Source organism: Molossus molossus, unplaced genomic scaffold (genome assembly GCF_014108415.1).
Source record: "Molossus molossus isolate mMolMol1 unplaced genomic scaffold, mMolMol1.p scaffold_m16_p_9, whole genome shotgun sequence".
NCBI lineage: Eukaryota > Metazoa > Chordata > Mammalia > Chiroptera > Molossidae > Molossus > Molossus molossus.
Genome location: NW_023425403.1, coordinates 98,397,470 through 98,420,570, shown reverse-complemented (window position 1 = coordinate 98,420,570; position 23,101 = coordinate 98,397,470). Strand labels below are relative to the sequence as shown.

The 23,101-nt window shown below is 39.1% G+C and overlaps 1 long non-coding RNA gene across 1 annotated transcript in view; it reads right to left on the bottom strand.

The window, feature by feature from the left end:
* The window catches only part of LOC118622799, a 54,848-nt gene that overhangs the window by 8,644 nt on the left and 23,103 nt on the right, over positions 1 to 23,101 (bottom strand). Inside the window, exons 3-5 of the long non-coding RNA XR_004958137.1 lie at positions 14,534 to 14,571; positions 14,069 to 14,194; positions 12,204 to 12,368 (exon numbers count right to left, since the gene is read on the bottom strand). This is a non-coding gene — a long non-coding RNA (uncharacterized LOC118622799). The remainder of the gene's footprint in view (positions 1 to 12,203; positions 12,369 to 14,068; positions 14,195 to 14,533; positions 14,572 to 23,101) is intronic.

Genomic DNA, 23,101 nt, shown 5'->3' with positions numbered 1-23,101 from the left:
AAGAAAGCTTGTCTTTGGGTCTCCAGCTTACCTCATCAGTTGCGAGGAGCTTTTGCCTTCCCCACACCCCCAAGTACCCAGAAACTTTATACCTACTATCTTAAAAGCCTGCTTTTGGAAAAAGACCTGATAAATTTATTCACACTAGTATGTAAACTACTGAGAAACCTTCTGATGCTACTGCTCTTTTACTGAGAAGTATTTATTTTGTTAGCAAAAGACAAAGAATGTATCTGTACGGGTTGAATGGTGTCTCCCCCAAATTCATGTCCCCCAAGAACCTCAAATTGTGACCTGATTTGGAAATGGGGTCTTTGCAGATGTAATTGTTAAAATGAAGTAATACTGGATTAGGGTGGACCCTAAATCCAATAATGGTGTCCTTATTAGAAGTCTGCAAGTGATACAGAGACAGAGGATAAACAGTTATGTGAAGCAGCAGAAATTGGAATGATGTAGCCACAAGCCAAGGAATACCCCAGGATTGCCAACAATGAGCAGCAGCCAGGAATAAGCGAGAAAGGAGTCTTCCCTGGAGCCTTCAGATGAATCATGGGTCTTCCAACACCTTGATTGCAGACTTCTGGCCCCCAGAGCTGTGAGAGACTATATTCCTGTTGTTTTAGCCTGTGAGTTGTATAGGTACTTTGTTAGTGCAGCCCAGGAAACCAAAGCCACAGCCAACATGCTGCATTCGTTATCAGGCACCAATGACACTGGGCGAGAGGCATCCTGGGAAGTTGCTCAGTGCCCTAGGAGAGACCTGCACCAGCTGATCTACCTGCTCCAGCCACGGGGCCTGGCAGTATGGGGAACAAGCAAGGTTGAGACATGGATGGACTCTAGATCATCACTACCGATACCTTGAGAAAATATGGGGACCAGTGAACACCCACCTCTTGTGGCACTGGTTTTGTTCAGCTGCCTGCTGGGTGGACTGAGACCAAGGTCAGGAGCAGGGCTAGGGATACATGAACTAACTCAAAGGTTATTATACTTTCAGTGTCATTGGTCCCTCTGAGAACATGGTATTATTTAGGGACTCTCCAAGAAATACACACACGTCTCCTAAAATTTGCAGTTTCACAGGTCCCTTGAAGCCTCTCCAAGGGGTAAAAATATTTGATGTTTTCATACAGCGATTTTCAAACTTTTTCATCTCATGGCACACATAAACTAATTACTAAAATTCTGCAGCACATCAAAAGATGTATATATTTTTTTGCCTATCTGACAAAAAAATTGGTATAGTTTTGATATATTCACATCGGATGGCTATTGTTGTGTTGGCTGTTGTCTTCTTTTATTTATTTATTTATTTTTTAATCTTCACCCAAGGATGTATTCTTATTGATTTTTAAAGAGAGAGGAAAGGAGGGAAGAGAGAGATCAATGTGAGAGAAACATTGATCAGTTGCCTGCCATGCATACCCTAACTGAGGATTGAACCCACAACTTAGGTATGTGCTCTGACCGGAAATCAGATGGGCAAACTTTTGGGGTAGAGGATGACACTCCAACCAAATGAGCCACCTGGCCATGGCTATTGTCATTTTTTTCATTTGACAAACTAAGAAGAGGTCAGTGTCCCAGACTGAGTAGTCAAGTATTGCATGTTTTCAAATTGCTGCAGTGACTTAGAAGATGGCGGTGGGAAGGACCGGAGAGAAGGCGAGTGCATGAGAGAGTGAGCGAGTGTGTGAGAGAGTGCGAGTGGATGCGAAGGTGGACGACCAGACCCGACCAGTGCAGAGCCATGGAGCAGAAGGTTCCTGTGCTGTGGACAGGAGCAGCCGGCTACCATGGTAAGCAGCCCTTCAGGGTGCTTCTCCCTGCACCTTGGGGAGGTCCCACTATTTTGGAAGATCCCAGGTCTTCCCTGCGAGGAGGCAGTGGGAGCGGCTAGGGCCCAGCAACCTGAGCCCACCAGCACTCCTGGCACCATCAGACCAGTGGACACTCTGTGTCAACACAGACTAGTGCACAGTAATGGAGTTCCCAAGGTGCCAGTCTCAGAAGCCGCAGACAGCCCGGAGCCCAGCACTAGCCCCCACAGTAGCAGCCTGATCAGAGTTCAGATATACCCCCAACAAGAGAGGCTGGAGAGCAGACATCCATCCCCAGGCAACAGAAGCACAAAGCAGCAGCTGAGACCCATCCCCAAAAACTACAGCAAAAGCTGAACAGGAGTTGAGCCCCATGGGGGAGCAGCACTCCCCAGCTACCAGCTGCTGGACATGGGGCTCCACAGAGGCCTGTGCGGTCCAACAGCTCACAAGAGCAGTGGGAAGCCATGGCCCGAGAGACACTGGTGCCATCCAGCTGCCCACCCACAGGAACTGCATAGTCGGGGGCAACAGAGAGGCCTGTGCGATCCAGCAGGTACTGTGCCATCCAATCCCCCGTGGGACCTGCAGAGTGCTAAAGCACCAGAGAGGACTGTTTGACCCAGCAGGAACTGCGCAATCAAGTTACCCACGGGGCCTGTGTGGTGCTGAACCACCAGAGAGGCCTGTGCGACCCAGTAGCCCATAACATAGGCACAGAGCCGGGTCCCCAAAAGGACAGTGCGATAAAGTTACCTGCGGGACCTGCAGGATGTGGGGGCACCAGAGAGGCCTGTGCGACCCAGCTGTATACAAGATAGGCATAGAGAATGTGAAAATGGAGGTGGAGTGAATAGAAGCTAAGCAGATGATCTCCCAGGACCAAACAGGAATTACAACTGAAAATAAAGACAAATCATTGGAAAAAAGCAACAGAAAAGCAGCAGGACAGGACCATATAACCAGGGACACTGGTAGGATCTGCAGAGGCACAAGAGGGTGGCAGGCCTGGGTGCCAATGGACAGCAGCAGTCTTAGCTGTGAGCAGAGCCCTTGGGGAATAAAGACCAAGCTCACTCCACAGTGCAGAGAGCCAGGACAGTGCTAAATAGCCACAGCCACTCACCTGGGAGCTACAGAAGAGGGAGGGCCAACAGGGCCGGAACCTGGGAGCTACAGAAGAGGGAGGGCCAACAGGGCCGGAACTCTGTGGGAACACCCGGGATTTGGAGGACACTCAGAGTTTTTGATGAGCTGCGGCCACAAAGGACAGTGGCCACTGTGCTCCTTCCCAGAGCTGTGGGGGAAAGCAGCACCCACCCCCCTCCTAGGAGATTCAGCCTTTCCCAGGTGAGGCAAAGAAATGCAAATTGAGGCTCATTAATAACCAGCATCTATCTCACACTCTGGAAATCCTCTTATGCAGAACACAAGGGCTACATTCCAAGGCACGGAGTAACTGAGACTACTAGCCACCAGGAAAAACTAGAAGAGATAGATTCAGACCATCTCCCAGGACCAAATTGGAATTACAACGAAAATAAAAATAAATCGTCAGGAAAAGGCAACAGAAATGCAGCTTGAAGGACCACATAACTAAGGTCACTGATTCAATCCTGGTAGGCTTGCAGAGACACAAGAGGGGGGCTGGGAGCCCACGGTCAGCATCAGCCTTAGCTGTGAGCAGTGGCCTTGGCTGTGAGCAGTGGCCTTGGGTTATACTCCCAAGCGGCTCCACAGTGCAGAGCTGGGACAGAGGCTAAAATAGCAGCAGCCACTTACCTTGGACTCTGGCAGAGGGAGGGCAGACTGGACTGGAACTGTGTGGGGTCACTCAGAATTTGGAGGGAGCTCAGAGATTTTTCTGTGTTGCAGCCATGCAAAACTGTGGACATCTTACTCCTTCCCAGGGATCTGGGGAGAGGCAGCAGCCCCACCCTCCGAGATCCAACCCCACCCAGTAGCCATTGAAATGCTAATTGAGGCCCATTAACAACCAGCATCTGTCCCACCCTCAAAAAAATCCCCTTACTCTGAGCACCTGAGGGAGTTTTTCATTCAACTGAGAAGCCAAGGTTCCTCAGGTAACCTCTACTGATAGTCTCCAGGCAAAAAGCTAGTGGTTAATTGTACCATTCTCTGGGCTAGCCATTTTAACCAGGAAAGTAAGACTTGAAAGTGGTGTGTAACATGGGTCCTCCCTGGCTCATCGAAACCCTGGAGAGGGAGCCACAAACAGCAGAACACCAACACCCACAGGGAAAATTTGCAGGCTCCAAAGCCCACTGTGATAGCCAAAATGGTGAAACACAGAAACAAAAGCCAAATGAAAAAGCAAGAGTCCTCTACTGAAGAGGAGATAAATGAGGTGCAGTTAAGCAAGTTAACAGAACTAGAATTCAGAGCCATGATCTTGAGGAAGCTCAACAGCATGTGTAAGGACATGAGCACCATGAGTAAAGACACAGAAATGTTGAAAATCAACCAGCTGAAAATTAAAAACCACCAAGAAGAAAGGAAGAAAGACAGGACAGAAATAAAGAACAAAAAAAAGGACTAAATAGCAGAGTAGAGGAAGCTGAGGACCGAATCAGTGAAATAGAAGATAGGGCAGAAAAAATCAACCAATCAGAAAACCAAAAGGAAATAACAATTAAAAGACATGAAGACAGCTTAAGAGAACTGTGGGACAACTGTAAATGTAGTAACATTCACACCATAGGCGTCTTTGAAGAAGAAGAAAATGAGCAAGGGTTAGAGAATATATTTGAAGAAATAGTGACAGAAAAATTCCTTAATTTGGTGAAGAAAGAAGGCATTCAAGTTCAAGAAGCACAAAGAGTCCCAAGTAAGAAGAACCCAAACAGACCCACACCAAGACACATAGAAATCAAATGCCAAAAATTAAAGACAAAGAGAGAATCCTAAAAGCAGCGAGACATAAGCAACAGGTTAGCTACAAAGGAAACCCCATAAGGCTCTCAGCTGACTTCTCAACAGAAACACTACAGGCCAGAAGGGAATGGCATGAGGTAATCAAGGTCATGAAGCCCTGGCCGGTTTGGCTCAGCGGTTGGAGCGTCGGCCTGAGGTACAGAGAGACCCGGGTTCGGTTCCCGCTAAGGGCACGTACCTCGGTTGCAGTTTGTCCCCGGCCCTGGTTGGCCGTGCAGGTGGCAACTACTCGATGTGTCCCTTCACATCGATGTTTCTCTCTCTCTCTCTCTTCCTCTCTCTCCCTCCCGCTCTATCTGAACAAAAAATGGAAAAATGTCCTCGGGTGAGGATTAAAAAAAAAAAAAAAAATCACGGTCATGAAAAACAAGAATCTGAATTGAAGAATACTCTACCCAGCAGGCTATCATTTAAAATAGAAGGTCGAATAAAGAGCTTCCCAGACAAAAAAAAAAGGCTAAGGGAATATATTAGCACCAAACCAGCACTGCAAGAAATGTTAAAAGGACTGCTGTACTTAGCAAGAGAAATAGGAAGAAAAATAGAACCACACTAAACAAAAATGGCAATAAATAAGTACATATCAATAATCACCTTATATGTAAATGGATTGAATGATTTGATAAAAAGACACCGAGTAGCTGATTGGATAAGAAATCATGACTCATCTATATGTTGTTTACAGGAGACTCACCTCACAATAAAAGACTCACATAGGTTGAAAGTGAAGGGATGGAAAAAAATCTTACAAGCAAACGAAAAGGGCAGCAATACTCATATCTCATCAAATAGATTTCAAAATGAAGACCATAACTAGAGACAAAGAAGGCCACTATATAATATTGAAAGGATCTATCCACCAGGAAGATATAACCTTGGTGAACATATATGCACCCAATATAGGAACACCAAAATAAATTAAAAATCTACTGGAAGACTTCAAAGGAGATACCGATAGCAATACAATCATAGCAGGGGACTTCAACACCGCGCTGATGTCACCGGATATAGCCTCTAGACAAAAAATTAGTAAGGAAACATAGACTCTAAATGAAGCACTAGACCAAATGGATTTAATAAATATCTACAGAGAATTACACCCCAAAACTACAGAATTAACATTCCTCTCAAGTGCACATGGGACATTCTCAAAGATACACCACATTTTAGGACACAAACTAAATCTCTACAATTCAAGAAGATTGAAATCATATCAAGCATCTTCTCAGATCACAATGGCATAAAACTAGAAATCAATTGCAACAAGTACATGCAAAGACATCTGAAAACATGGAGGCTAAATAGCATGTTATTGAACAATAAATGGGTTACCATGGAGCTCAAGGAAGAAATTAAAAACTTCCAGGAAACCAATGAAAACAAACACACAACAACACAAAATCTATGGGATGCAGAGAAAGCAGTTCTGCAAGGGAAGTTCATAGCACTACAGGCCTACCTCATGAAGGAAGAAAAATTTCTAATACATTATCTAACCTCACAACTTAAAGAACTAGAAATCAAACAAAAAGAAAACCCCAGAGCAAGTAGAAGGAAGGAAATAGTGAAGATCACAGCAGAAATAAATGACACGGAGACAAAAAAAAAAAAAAAAAACAATTCAAAGGATCAATGAAATAAAGAGCTGGTTCTTTAGAAAGATAACAAGATTCATGGATTCTTAGCTAGACCAACCAAGAAACAAAGAGAACCCAAATACACAAAATCAGAAATTAAAGAGGAGAAATAATAACTGACAGCACAGAAATACAAAGAATCATTAACAAATATTATGAACAATTATACGGCAAGAAATTAGACAATATAAGTGAAATGGACAAATTTCTAGAAAAACATAGTCTCCCAAAACTGAACCAGGAAGAGATAGAAAACTTGAACAGACCAATAACATAAGAAATTGAAGATGTAATAAAGACTCTCCCAGCAAACAAAAACCTAGGCCTGGATGGCTTCACGAAGAAATTTTATTGAACATTCAAAGAAGAACTAATACCCATTTTCCTCGAACTATTTCAAAAAATTCAAGAAGAAGGCCCTGGCCGGTTTGGCTCAGCGGTTAGAGCATCGGCCTGCAGTCCGGAGAGACCGGGTTCGGTTCCCGCTAAGGGCATGTACCTTGGTTGCAGTTTGTCCCTGGCCCTGGTTGGTCGTGCGGGTGGCAGCCACTCGATGTGTCCCTTTCACGTCGATGTTTCTCTCTCGCTCTTCCTCTCTCTCCCTCCTACTCTATCTGTGCAAAAAATGGGAAAATGTCCTCAGGTGAGGATAAAAAAAAAAAAAATTTCAAGAAGAAGGATAAAATCCAAACTCGTTTTATGAGGCCAACATAATTCTAATTCCAAAACCAGAAAAAGACACTACAAAGAAAGAAAACTACAGACCAATATCCCTGATGAACATAGATGCCAAAATTCTGAACAAAATACTAGCAAATCAAATCCAGCAACACCTCAAAAAAATTTTTCACCATGACAAAGTGGGATTCATCCCAGGGATGCAAGGCTGGTACAATATATGAAATCCATAAATGTGTTAAACCACATAAACAAAATTAAAGATAAAAATCATATGATCACATCAATAGACACTGAAAAAGCATTCAACAAAATCCAGCACCCATTTCTGATAAAAACACTCAGCAATCTGAGAATAGAGGGATCATATCTCGACATAATAAAGGCCATATATGAAAGACATACTGCCAACATCATACTCAATGGGCAAAAATTAAAAGCATTTACCTTAAGAACAAGGGCAAGACAAGGATGCGCACTTTTACCACTCTTATTTAACAGCATTGGAAGTCTTAGCCACAGCAATCAGAGAGGAAGAAAAGATAAAAGGGATCCAAATTGCAAAAGAGGAAGTGAAACTGTCATTATTCGCAGATGACATGATACTATACATAGAAAACCCCAAAGACTCCATCAAAAATCTACTAGACTAAATGAATTTGGCAAAGTAGCAGGATACAAAATTAACGTCAAGAAATTGAGAGCATTCTTATACACCAATGATAAACTCACAGAAAGAGAATCTAAGAAAACAATACCATTTACCATTGCGGCAAAAAAATTAAGATACCTAGGAATAAACTTAAGCAAAGAAATAAAGGACCTATTTACAGAAAACTACAGGTCATTGAAAAATGAAATAGAGGACAATATAAAAAAGTGGAGGCACATACCTTGTTCATGGATTGGAAGAATTAACATCATTAAAATGTCCATACTACCCAAAGCAATCTATAGATCCAATGCAATCCCCATCAAAATACCAATGACATACTTCACAGTACAGAACAAATACTTCAAAATTTCATATGGAACCAAAAAGACCTCAAATAGCCACAGCAATCCTGAAAAGGAGGAACAAAGTAGGAGGGATCACATTACCAGATTTCAAGTTGTACTACAAAGCCACTGTAATCAAAACAGCCTGGTACTGGCACAAGAATAGGCATATAGAATAGAACAGAACAGAGAACCCAGAAATGAACCCAAGGCAATATGCTCAATTAATATTGACAAAGGTGGCAAGAGCATACAGTAAAAAAGACAGCCTCTTTAATAAACGGTGTTGAGAAAATTGGACAGCAAATGCAAAAAAAAATGAAACTAGACCATCAACTTACACCATACACAAGAATAAACTCAAAATGGATAAAAGACTTAAATGTGACGCATGATTCCATAAAAATCCTAGAAGAAAATGTAGGCAACAAAATTTCAGACATCATACGCAGAAGAATTTTCATTGATAAATCACCTAAGGCAATAGAAACAACGAAGAAAATGAACACATGGGACTACATCGAACTCAAAAGCTTCTGCACAGCAAAAGATACAATCATCAAAATGGAAAGGCAATTGACCTGGCTTGTTTTGCTCAGCGGTTAGAGCATTGGCCTGCAGTCCAGAGAGACCGGGTATCAGTTTCCGATAAGGGCACGTATCTCAGTTGCAGTTTGTCCCTGGTCCTGGTTGGGTTGTGTGGGTGGCAGCCACTCGATGTGTCCCTTTCACTTCGATGTTTCTCTCTCACTCTCTTTCCCTCCCACTCAATTTAAACGAAAAAAGGAAAAATGTCCTTGGGTGAGGATAAAACAATTTTTTAAAATGGAGAGGCATAAGCTTTTGAGTTTGATGTAGTCCCATGTGTTCATTTTCTTCCTTTGTTTCTATTGCCTTAGGTGATGTGTCAGTAAAATTCTGCTGCGTATGATGTCTGAGATTTTGTTGCCCACAGTCTCCTCTAGGATTTTTATGGATTCATGAGTTACATTTAAGTCTTTTATCCATTTTGAGTTTATTTTGGTGTAGGGTGTAAGTTGATGGTCTAGTTTCATTTTTCGGCAAGTAGCTGTCCAATTTTCCCAGCACCATTTATTAAAGAGGCTGTCCTTACTCCACTATATGCTCTTGCCACCTTTGTCAAATATTAATTGAGCATATTGCCTTGGGTCCATTTCTGGGTTCTCTATTCTGTTCCACTGGTCTATATACCTGTTCTTGTGCCAGTACCAGGCTGTTTTGATTACAGTGGCTTTGTAGTATATCCTGAAATCTGGTATTGTGATCCCTCCAACTTTGTTCTTCCTTTTCAAGATTGCTGTGGCTATTCGAGGCCTTTTTTGGTTCCATATGAACTTTTGAAGTAATTGTTCTAATTCTGTGAAGTATGCCATTGGTATTTTGATGGGGATTGCGTTGAATCTGTATATTGCTTTGGGTAATATGGACATTTTAATGATGTTAATTCTCCCAATCCATGAACAGGGTATGTGCTTCCACTTTAAAGCTTCTGCACAGCGAAAGATACAATCATCAAAACGGAAAGGCTACCCACTGTAAGGGAGAGCATAATTGCCAATGATATATCAGATAAGGGGTTAATTTCCAATACATATAGAGTACTCATACAACTCCACAAAAGGAAGACAAAGAATCCAATTAAAAAATGGGCAGAGGAACTAAATAGACACCTCTCCAAACAGGACATACAAATGGCTAAGAAACATATGAAGAAATGCTCATCATCACTAATCATCAGAGAGATGCAAATCAAAACAACAATGAGGTATCACCTCACACCTGTCAGAATGGCCGCCATCAACAAATCATCAAACAACAAGTGTTGGCGAGGGTGTGGAGAAAAGGGGACTGCAGGTGGGAATGCAGACTGGTGCAGCCACTATGGAAAACAATATGGTGTCACCTCAAAAAATTAAAAATTGATCTTCCATTTGACCCAGTGATCCCACTTCGAGGAATATACCCTAAGAAGCATAAAACAACAATAAAAAAGAGTATATGTGCCCCCATCTTTGTAGCAGCACTATTTACAATCACTAAGATCTGGAAACAGCCCAAGTGCCCATCAGTAGACAAATGGATCAAAAAGCTGTGGTACATATACACAATGGAGTACTACGCAGCGGTAAGAAAGAAAGATCTCTTATCCTTTGAGACTACATGGAGGGACCTGGAAAGTATCATCCTAAGTGAAACAAGCCAAACAGAGAAAGACAAATTTCATATGATCTCACTTATTTGTGGAATATAATGAACATAACAGTTTGAGGAATGGGGTAGTCCCAGAGACGCGGAAGCGGGGTACAGACTGACAATCCCCTAAGGAGTGGGGAGGTGGAGGAGGGATGAACCACAGAACTTATACACATGTATGCATGAACAGTGGACTTGGACAACAATCTGGGGAAGGGACAGGGAGGGGAGAGGGAGGGGGAATCAGTGGGGGAGAAAAGGAGAATCATCTGTAACAAAAATTAATCAATAAAAAATAAAAATAAAAAATATATAAAATTTAAAAAAATGGAGAGGCAACACACTGTATGGGAGAGCATAATTGTCAATGATATATCAGATAAGGGGTTAATTTCCAATATATATAGACTGCTCATACAACTCAACAAAAGGAAGACAAAAAAACCAATTTAAAAAATGGGCAGAGAAACTAAACAGACACTTCTCCAAACAGGACATACAAATGGCTAAGAAACATGAAGAAATGCTCAACATCACTAATCATCAAATAGATGCAAATTAAAACAATAATGAGGTATCACCTCACACCTGTCAGAATGGCCGCCATCAACAAATCATCAAACAACAAGTGTTGGCGAGGGTGTGGAGAAAAGGGGACTCTAGTACACTTCTGATGGGAATGCAGACTGCTGCAGCCACTAAGGAAAACAATATGGTGTTACCTCAAAAAATTAAAAATTGAACTGCCATTTGACCCAGTGATCCCAATTCTAGGAATATACCCTAAGAAGCCTGAAACACCAATCAGAAAGAATATATGTACCCCCATGTTTATAGCAGCACTATTTACAATAGCTAAGATCTAGAAACAGCCCAAAAGTCCATCAGTAGAGGAATGGATAAAAAAGCAGTGGTACATATACACAATGGAGTACTATGCAGCTGTAAGAAAGAAAGATCTCTTATTCTTTGAGATGACATGGAGGGACATGGAGAGTATTATCCTAAGGAAAACAAGCCAAACAGAGAAAGACAAGTATCATATGATCTCACTTATTTGTGGAATATAATGAACATAACAGTCTGAGGAATAGGGTAGTCCCAGAGACGTGGTAGTGGGGTACAGACTGACAATCCCCAGAATAGGGGGTGGTGAGGGAGAGATAAACCACCGAACTTATATGCATGTATGCATGAACAATGGACATGGACAACAAAGCTGGGTACAGGGTGGCGAGGGAGGGGATGGGTGGAATCAGTGGGGGGGGGGGCAGAAACATCTGTAACATAAATATATTAATATTAAAAAATTAAATTAAATTGCTGCAGCACACGTGTTGACAATCGCTGTTCTAATACAACAATGATGTGAGTGAACAAAGCTTGTAGAAGATGTGCTCTTCCAACACACTGAGTGGTTTTGTTTACTATATGAGCATTAAGTACAGGGTAGGAGTCCACCAAGTCCTTGGCATTAGATAGATCATGAGTCAAATCCCAGAACTCCCTTTCACTAAGAAATGTACATCACTGTCTTGTCTGAAAAATGAGGGATAGCTTGCCAACTCCAAGAGCTATTGTGAGAATAAAATAATGTCAGTGATAGACTCCCAAAGTGCCCTAAACTCCCCTTTACAGGGCTTTGCACCCTTGTAATCACGCACAGTTGTTCAGTGGCTATCACCCCAGTGGATTATGAGCATTGGGAGAGCTTTATTCACAACTGTATTCTCTATAATTGTTGACTGACTTTTTTTTAGCACGGTGCCTGATGCCTGGCATAGGCTTGATAAATAAAAGCTTTTATTAACATCCATCTCAATCTAATAAAACAGGGAAGCATTGCTAGTCAATGAAAGGCTCTCAGTTGAGACCTCTGACCTCAGAAACTTACTCAGAAAATAAGTAGACACCGTGGAAGAGGAACGAGTGTTGGGCTCTCTGTTGTTATCCACAAGCACAGAAGTGGGCGATTCAGAGGCTCTGCTTCCAAGACTCTCACAGACCGCCAGGAAATGAGTTTCTTCCCGGAGTTCTGGTCCTTGAAACCCAACCCAATCTGTGAGTCCAAATGAACAAGATACCAACTGCTGAGTGGGAGGTAGTATCATCTATGGCAAGAGGCCTAGCCCTTTCCCAACAAGGTGTTACTTTTGATTTCCTTCAAGTGTGCTCAAGGTGGGTGAAGTGGCAGCTGTTGGAAGACTGGGTGAGGTGTGGGCTGGCTGAGTCAGTGCTGGCCAGGTTCCCCTTGGGAAATTCCCATGGGGAGGGCAAAGGGTGGCAGTTGTCAGCTGGGAAATTAACCAGGCGTGACTTCAAGATCAATGGATAGATTACAATCTGCCCACGGAAAAGCCTGAGTCTAATGAAAGGATAGATGTAAAAGTGAGCTCTTGTGTATAGAATAAAGTCCTTAACCTTGGCCCTTTCTGTATCCAACATATATTATTTGCCACCTCTCTAGCTCACAGGAAGTCACTAGAATAAACAAAATGAAATAAAAAATACATATTTTTAAAAACTGAAGAAGTATATATGAAGTAGACAAATGAACTTGGGTAGATTTTCATATTGTGCTACTTTTTTTAGGCTAATACATTTTATTTAATTTTATTTTTAAATATATGTTATTGATTTTTTTTTTTTTTAGAGAGAAAGGAAGAGAGAGAGAAACATCAATGTGAGAGAGAAACATTGATCGGCTGCCTTCTGCACGACCCCCACTAGTTATCGAGCCCATAACCCAGGCATGTGCCCTGACCAGAAATCAAACCGGGACCTTTCAGTCCATGGGATGACACTCAGTCCACTGAGCCACACCAGCTGGGTTCATACTGTGTTACTTTTATGAGCAAAAAATATATAATTAAAATACTATTGAAACATATTCATTCATGGAATTATTTATTATTATTATTATTATCATTATTTGCCTACACTTTGCAAGGAGCAGATTCCCATTTTAGGGAACAGAGCCCCCAGTCAAGGAACCAGGATACTTAGGTGATTGCTATTTGATTAGCCATGTGGCCTTAAGGCATCAGATCCCAAAATAACAAAATAAAACACCCAATAATAAAAATTTAAAAAAATGTCTTACAGACATTTTAAGTTTCCTTCTACATCCTCACGTTTAAATTATTTTTTTCCTTTATTAATTTTTAGAGAGAGAGGAAGTGAAAGGGAGAGAGACAAAAACATTGATAAGAGAGAACATCGACTGGTCCCCTCCTGCATGGCCCCCACTGGGGATCAGGCTCACAACCTGGGCATGTGTCCTGACCAGGAATCAAACCAGCAACCTCTTGGTGCATGGGTCAATGCTCAACCGCTGAGCCACACCAGCTGAATATCCTCATGTTTAAAATAAACATGTATTTCAAGTTCTTAACCCAAGTCCTAAAGACAGATTGATAAATAAACTTGCATAGAAGGAGTAACGGGTAGAAGTTGAGGGTGATGCGGGACCCCGTGAAAGGCAGGAAGGACTCATTCCTCCTAGACAAAGATAAACTCCCAGGGAACACTTCTTCTGCCTGCCTTCTGGTTGGGTAACTACTGTCCCGCAAGACAAAGGACTATTTCCCAGGGGAGGAAATGATTTTTTATTAGTAATGATTTTCACTTTATAAGACATCAACTATACACTACAGACTTTCTCTATGCATTATTTCTAACCGTCAAAATAAGTCCCAGTTTATAAATGAGATTGAGAAGGCACAAATGACATGAGATCATTATATTTATCATACTTACGGAAGATCATTATACTCATAAATGAAAAGTGGTTTGATCCCAGGCCCGCTAGCTCTGTGAGCTCATCCTTCCTTTAGTCATGCTTGAGGTCGCCCGGGGAAACCCAGAGTGGGTGGCAATGCTGCCCTGCAGAAGGAGCACAATCAGATGGGGTCCAGCCAGGCACTTTTGTAGGCTGGGCAATGCCTCTTCCCTAAACTAGGGCACTTAAACTGCAGGAGTCAGTACTGAACTATACAACCCCTGATTTTAGCTTCTATTTAGTAAAATGAAAGTTTAAAAAACATATAATGAAATATTTTTTAGCTTTTATTATGGAAAAAGTTTCAAACACACACAAAAGTCAAGAAAGTGGTCAAAATGGCGTGGCTGCAACTGCTGTCACCACTTTGCCGTGCTTGTTCCATCCATTCCTCATACAGGCCACAGTGTTTTAGGCCAATCCCAGACTTTATATTACTTTACCTGTAAATATTTCAGAGTTGATTCCAGCACATAAAAACCTAAATTTAACATGAAAACAGATTCATTATCACTCCTAAGGAAAGTAATAATTCCATAATATTATTTCTTAATATATTCAATTGTCCCAAATTGTATCTAAAATGTCTCCTTAGAGTTGGTTTATTAAATTCAGTCCACACATTACAAAGTTTGGGTATTTCAGTCCTATACAATTTCTTTTCTGGAAAAAATATTTCATAAATAAGGCAACATCACTGCTGGGTGGCAAAGACATTCCTTTCACAATGAATGCAAGAAGATAGAACCACCCAAGCAAAGAAAACTACATAATGTGAGCAGCACACTCCGTGAGGGCTGAAATCATTCAGTGTGGTGAGTGGGTCATTGTCACTGCTGCAGGCACAGAGTGGATGTTCACTGTGATGAACACTATGTGAACCCAGGAGGCAATCAAACTGTGTGTGGAAGGGGTGCAAAGTGAACATTGGGATACCTTCACAGTCCATGTGGTTGTTCTGAAGTAAAGAACTGTTACTTTAAAATAAATATATGTAGCCCTAAGAATAACTGCAAACTACTAGTTGAAATATAAAATACTTTTTTTATTAATTAATTTATTTTTGTTACAAATGATTCTCCTTTTTCGCTCATTGACATCCTCCTCCCGATCCCGCGCTGCCCCTCCCCCAGAGTAGTTGTCTATGTCCATTGGTTACGCATACATGCATATAAGTTCTGTGGTCTATCTCTTCCCTCCCCCCTCACCCCTTCTTCTGAGGTCTGTCAGTCTCTACCTCAAATCCATATCTCTGGGTCCATTCTGTTCATCAGTTTGTTTTGTTCATTATACTCCACAAATAAGTGGATCCAAATACTCTATCTTTTTTAATTTATTTACAATTACAGTTGACATACAACATTATTTTAGTTTCAGGGATACAACATAATGATTAGACATTTATATACCTTACAAAAAGATCACCCTGATAACTCTAGTACCCACCTGATAACATACATAGTTATTACAACAATGTTGATTATATTCCCATGCTGTAGTTTACATCCCTGAGACTATTTTGATAACTGGGAATTTGTATATCTTAATCCATTCACCTTTGTCACCCATCCCCCAAACCCCCTCCCATCTGGCAAACATCAGTTTGTTCTCCATATCTGAGTATGTTTCTGTTTTGTTTATTTTGATTCTCAGATTCCTCATATAGGTGAAATCATATGGTATTTGCCTTTCCTTTTCTTACTTATTTCACTTAGCATAATACCCTCTAGGTCCAGCCATGTTGTCACAAATGGTAACATTTTCATTCCTTTTTATGGCCTAGTAATATTTCATTATGTACATATACCACTTATTCTTTATCCATTCATCTATCGATGGACACTCAGGTTATTTCCATATCTTGGCTATTGTAAATAATGCTGCAATGAACATAGAGATGCATGTATCTTCTTGAATTACTGTTTTGTTTTCTTCAGACCAATCCCCAAAAGTTGAATTGCTGGGTCATAAAGTAGTTCTATTTTTAATTTTTAAAAGGATTTTCATGACTAGTTTTCATACTGGCTGCACTAATTTACAATCCCATGAACAACACACAAAGATTCCCTTTTCAAAACATCCTCACCAACTATTGTTGTTTGTAGATTAATATATGATACCAATTCTGACAGGTATGAGGCAATATCTTGTTGAGGTTAAGAAACCTTCTAATTTACATTTCCCTGATGATTAGTGACATTGAGCATCTTTTCATTTGTCTATTGGCCGTTGGTATGTCCTCTTTGGAGAAATATTTATTCAGGTCCTCTGCCCATTTTTAATCAGAATATTTGGGTTTTCTGGTGTTAAGCTGTATGAGTTCCTTATATATTTTGGATATTAACCTCTTGTCAATGTATCACTAGCAAATAACTTCTCCCATTCAAGTAGGTTGTCTTTTCATTTTGTTGATGATTTTTTTTACAGCAAAAAAAAATTTTAGTTTGATGTAGTCGCTTTTATTTTTTCTTTTGTTTCCCTTGCCCAAGGAGACATATCCAAATAAATATTCCTAAGAGTGGTATCAAAAAGTTTACTGCTGCCCTGGCCAGTTTGGCTCAGCAGTTAGAACGTCAGCCTGAAGACCAAAGAGTCTCAGGTTTGATTCCCAGTCAACGGCACATACCTCAGTTGCGGGTTTGATCCCCAGCCCCAGTCAGGGTCATTCGATAAGCAACCAATTGATGTATCCCTCTCACATCAATGTTTCTCTCTCTCTGTCACTCCCTCCCTCCCACTCGATCTGAAAAAAATCAATGGAGAAATATCCTCAGGTGAGGACTAAAAAAAAAGTTTACTGCTTATGTTTTTTCCTAGGTGTTTCAGGGTTTAGGTGTCTTATATGTAAGTTCTTAATCTATTTTAAGGTTGTGTGTGTGTGTGTGTGTGTGTGTGTGTGTGTGTGTTTAATATGGTATAAGAAATTGGTCATTTCATTTTTTAAATGTATCTGCTCAGTTTTCCCAACACCATTTATGGAAGAGACTACCTTTACACCATTATATGTTCTTGCTCCCTTTTTTCATACTTTAATTGACCAAATAGGCATAAGTTTATTTCTGAGTTCTATTCTGTTTCATTAATCAATGTGTCTGTTTTGATGCCTGTACCACATTGTTTTGAGTACTATAGCTTTGAAGTATAACTTGATATCAGGTAGTGTGATACCTCCAAATTTGTTCTTTCTCAAGACTGCTATTCAGAATCTTTTTTGTACCATTTAAATTTTAAGTGGTATGTTCTAGTTCTACAAAAAGTGGATTAGTATTTTTTAAATAATTTATTTTTAAATTTCATTTTCCAATTACAGTTTACAAACAATATTATTTTGTGTTAGTTTCAAGTATACAACATAGTGGTTAGACATTTATATGTTATGAAGTCATCACCCTGATAAGCCCAGTACCCACCTGGCACCATAGTAATTACAATATTACTGACTATATTCCCTATGCTGTACTTTACATCTCTGTGACTATTTTATAACTACCAATTTGTACTTCTTAATCCTTTCATCTTTTTCACCTAGCTCTCCAACTCCCCTCTCTTCTGGCAATCACCAGTCTGTTTTATATCTATAAGTCTGTTTCTCTTTTGTTTAATCTGTGCTTTAGATTCCATTTATAAGTGAAATCACGTGATATTTGTCTGTCTCTGTATGACTTATTTCACTTAGCATAATACCCCCTAGGTCCATCCAATGTTGTCTCAAGTGGTAAAACTCCATTCTTGTATATGACCAAGTGATATTCCATTGTGTACATGTACCACTGCTTTTGAATCTACTCATCTATTGATGGGCACTTAGGTTGCTTCCATATCTTGACTATTGTAAATAACACTACAATGAACATAGGAGTGCATATGTTCTTTCAAATTAGTGTTTTGGGTTTCTTTGAATATATACCTAGAAGTAGAATTGCTGGCTCATAAAAAAGTCCCATTTTTTATTTTTTTGAGGACCCTCCATACTGTTTTCCATAATGGCTACACCAATCTACATTCCCACTATAGTGCATGAGGGTTCCATTTTCTCTACATCCTCACCAATACTTGTTTTGATTTACTGATTAGGGATATTCTGACAGGTGTGTACTGATATCTCACTGTGGTTTTCATCTGCATTTCTCTGATGATTAGTCTGTTGGCCATCTGTATGTCCTCTGTGGAGAAGTGTCTATTTAAGTCCTCTGCAGAATTTTTAAGTCAATAATTTGTATTTTTAGTGTTGAGTTGTATGAGTTCTTTATAAATTTTAGATATTAACCCCTCATTAGATGTATCATTGACAAATACCTTCTTCCATTCAGTAGGTGGTCTTTGTTTTATTGACGGTTTCCTTTGTTGCATAAAAGCTTTTAAGTTTGTTTATTTTTGTTTTGTTTCCCTTGCCTGAGGAGATATATCAGAAAAATAATTGCTTAAAGAAATGTCAGAAATTTTACTGCCTATGTTTTCTTCTGGAGTTTTCTGGACCATTGGTATTTTCATAGAGATTGTACTAAATAACTACATTGCTTTGACCAGTATGGATATATTAATGATGTAAATTCTTCCTATCCATGAGCATGATATGTCCTTCCACTTATTTGTATCTTCTTCACTTTCTTTCTTCAATTTCATAGTTTTCTGAGAACATGTATTTTGCTTTCCTGGTTAAATTTATTCCCAGATATGTTACTCTTTAGATCATTGTAAATAGGGTTGTTTTCTTAATTTCTCTTTCTGATAGCTCATAATTAATGTATAAAAGTACAATCAGCCCAGCCAGTTTGGCTCAGTGGATTGGGCATCATCTCATGGACTGAGAGGTTCTGGTTCAATTCCCAGTCAGGGCACACACCCAGGTTGCAGGCTCATTCCCCAGTAGAGGGTGTGCAGGAGGTAGCCAACAGATATTTCTCATTCACATTGCTGTTTCTCTCTCTCTCTCTCTCTCCCTTCCTCTCTCTCTAAAATAAATTTAAAAAAAAACATTTAAAAAAATTTTTAAGTACAATCAATTTCTGTACATTATTTTTGTGTTCTTATTCTTAACTGAATTCATGTATCAGTTCTAATAATTTTTTGGTGGAATTTTTAGAGTTCTCTATATAGCACTAAGTCATCTATAAGTAATGACAACTTTCTTTCTTCCAATTTGGCTGCCTTTTATTTCGTTTTCTTATCTGATTGCTTTAGCTAGGACTTCCAATACTATGTTAAATAAAAGTTGTGAAAGTAAATATCCTTGTCTTGTTCTTGATCATAAAAAAAAAAAAACTTTGTCTTTTCACCACTGATTATTATATTAACTGTGGGTTTGTCATATATGGCCTTTGTAATATTGAGGTGTGTCTCCTCTATTCTCACTTTGCTGAGAGATTTTATAATAAATGGATGTTGGATTTTGTCAAATGTTTTCCATATCTATTGATATGATTATATGATTTTTATCTTTCATTTTGTTTATGTGCTGTATCACAATAATTGTTTTGCAGATATTGAACCAATCTTACACCCCAGGAATAAATCCCACTTAATCATGGTGTATACTCTTTTAAATATATTGCTGAATTCGGTTTGAAAATATTTTGTTGAGAATTTTTGCATCTGTGTTTATCAAGAATATTGGCCTATAAAGTTTGATTTTGTTTTTGAGGGGCTTTTTTGGTAGTGTCTGGTTTAGTAATCAGGGTAATGTTGGTCTCATAAAATGAGTTTGGGAGGACTCACTCTTCTACAACTTTCTGGAGTAGTTTGAGAAGAATAGGTATTAATCCTTCTTTGAATGCTTGCTAAAATTCACCTGTGGAGCCACCTGATACAAGACTTCTGTTTGTTGGGAGCTTTTGAATTACTGATTAGATTTGGTTAGTAGTTATCAGTCTGTTCAAAATTTGTATCTTCCTTATTCAGTATTGAAAGATTACATGTTTCTAGACATTAATCCATTTTTTTGTTTAATTTGCTGGCATATAATTATTCATAGTATTTTCTTATACTCCTTTGTATTTCTGTAGTGTTGGTAGTCTCCTCTATCATTTCTGATTTTATTTATTTGTACCATCTCTCTTTTTGTCTTAAAGAGTCTGGCTATCAATTTGTTTGTCTTTTCAAAGAACCAGCTCTTGGTTTCATTGATCTTTTTTATTATTTTGGGGATCTCTATTTTGTTTATTTCCACTCTGATGTTTATTATTTCCTTCCTTCTACTCACTTCAAACTTTGTTTGTTCTTCTTCTTCTAGTTCCTGTAGGTGTAAGGTAAGATTGTTTACTTGAGATCCCCCCCCCCCCAGGTAGGCCTGCTATGAATATCCCTCTTAAAACTGCTTTGGAAATTAAGATACCTAGAAATAAACTTAAACAAAGAAGTAAAGGACCTCTTTACAAAAAATTACAGGTCATTGAAAAAAAAAAAGTAGAGAGATTAAAAAGTGGAAGCATATACCTTGTTCATGGATTGGAAGAATTAATATCATTAAAATATCCATACTACCCAAAGAAATCTATAGGTTCAATGCAATCCCCATCAAAATACTTACAACATACTTCACAGTACTAGAACAAACACTCAAAAAGTTTATATGGAACCAAAAAAGACCCCAAATAGCCAGAGAAATCTTGAAGAAGAACAAAGTAGGAGGACTCACATTACCAGATTTCAGGTTATACTACAAAGCAACTGTAATCGAAATAGCCTGGTTCTGGCACAAAAACAGTCAGATAGATCAATGAAACAGATAGAGAACCCAGAAATTGACCCAAGACAACATGCTCAATTAATATTTGACAAAGGTGGAAAGAGCATATAGTGGAGTCAAGACAGTCTTCTCAATAAACGGTGTTGAAAAAATTGGACAGCTACTTGCAAAAAAAATGAAGCTAAAACACCAACTTACACCATACACAAGAATAAACTCAAAATGGATAAAAGACTTGTGACTTGTGAATCCATAAAAATTTTAGAAGAAAATGCAGGCAACAAAATTTCAGACATCACATGCAGCAGAATTTTCATTGATACAATACCCAAGGCAAGAGAAACAAACAAACAAAAAAAATGAACACATGGAACTACATCAAACTAAAAAGCTTCTGCACAAAAGAAACAACCATCAAAACGGAAAGGGATCCCACTATATGGGAGACCATAATCGCCAACGGTGCATCAGATAAGGGGTTAATTTCCAAAATATATAGAGTGTTCATACAACTCAGTGAAACAAAGACAAAGAACCCAATTAAAAAAATGGGCAGAGGACCTTAATAGACAACTCTCCAAACAGAACATACAAATGGCCAAGAGACATATGAAGAAATTCTCAATGTCACTAATGATCAGAGAGATGCAAATTAAATCAACTATGAGGTATCACCTCACACCTGTCATAATGGCCACCATTAACAAATCATCAAACAACAAGTATTGGCAAGGGTGTGGAGAAAAGGGGTCTGCTGGTGGGAATGCAAACTGGTGTAGCCACTGTGGAAAACACTATGGTGTAACCTCAAAAAGTTAAAAATTGAACTGCCATTTGACCCAGTGATTCCACTTCTAGCAATATACCCTAAGAAGCCTGAAACACCAATCAGAAAGAATATATGTACCGCCTTGTTCATAGCAGCACTATTTACAATAGCTAAGATCTGGAAACAGCCCAAATGTCCATCAGTAGACAAATGGGTAAAAAAGCTGTGGTACATATACACAATGGAGTACTATGCAACTGTAATTAAGAAAGATCTCTTATCCTTTGAGATGACATGGAGGGACATGGAGAGTATTATCCTTAGTGAAACAAGCCAAACAGAGAAAGAAAAGTATCATATGATCTCACTTATCTGTGGAATATAATGAACATTAAGTCTGAGGAATGGGGTAGTCCTAGAGACGTGGAAGTGGGGTACAGACTGACAATCCCCAGAAGAGGGGGTGGTGGGGGAGATAAACCACAGAACTTATATGCATGTATGCATGAACAGTGGACATGGACAAGAAAGCTGGGGACAGGGTGGGGAGTGAGGGGGAAGTTGGAATCAGTGGGGGGGAAAAGAGAAACATCTGTAACAAGAATAAATAAATTAATTAATTAAAAAAATAAAAATAAAAAATAAAGTTTATCTTGTATAAGTATTGCTACCCCAGTTCTTTTTTCCATTTCTATTTGCACAATGTATCTTTTACTAGCCCTTTGCTTTCAGTCTGAGTGGTCTTTAGATCTGAAGTAGATCTTTGGTAGGAAGCATATGTATGGGTCTTGTTTTTTAATCCATTCAGTCAGCCACCCTATGTTTTTTTATTGCAGCATTTAGTCTATTTACATTAAAGCAATTATGTATGTAGTAATATGTAGTAATTATGGATAGATACGTAGTTATTGCCATTTTATTAACTGTTTTCTGAATTTGTTTATAATTGTTTCTGTTCCCTTCTTATTCTCTTGCTCTCTTGTATGTTGATGACTTTCTATAGTGCTGTGTTTGGATTCTTTTTTCTTTCTTTTTTTTCCTCTTTATTTCTTATATATCTCTTATAGTTTTTAGTTTGTGGTTACCATATGCTTCACATATACCAAGCTATGTTTATAACAGTCTATTTTAAGTTGAAAATCACTCAAGTTCAAACACATTCTAAAATCACTACAATTTTTACTCACTCCCTCTACATTTGTTTTCATCATTATTTTTTACTTCTTTTATGTGTTTGTGTGTATCCCTCAATTTATTGTAATTATCATGATCTTCCTACTTTTGTCTTTTGACCTTTATACTATCTTTGTACTTGGTTAATCTACTGCTTTTACTAAGTGTTTGCCTTTGTCCGTGAGCATTTTCTTCTTTCCTATATTTTCTAATTTATACTTTTAATCTTTTCTTCTTAAAGAGTTCATTTTAACTTTTATTATAACTTTGGTTTAGTGAAGATAATCCATTTTATCTTTTTCTTGTCTGAGAAATTATCTCTCCTTTGACTCTAAAGGGTAGCCTTGCTGGGCACAGTGATCCTGGCTGTAGGTCTTTGCCTTT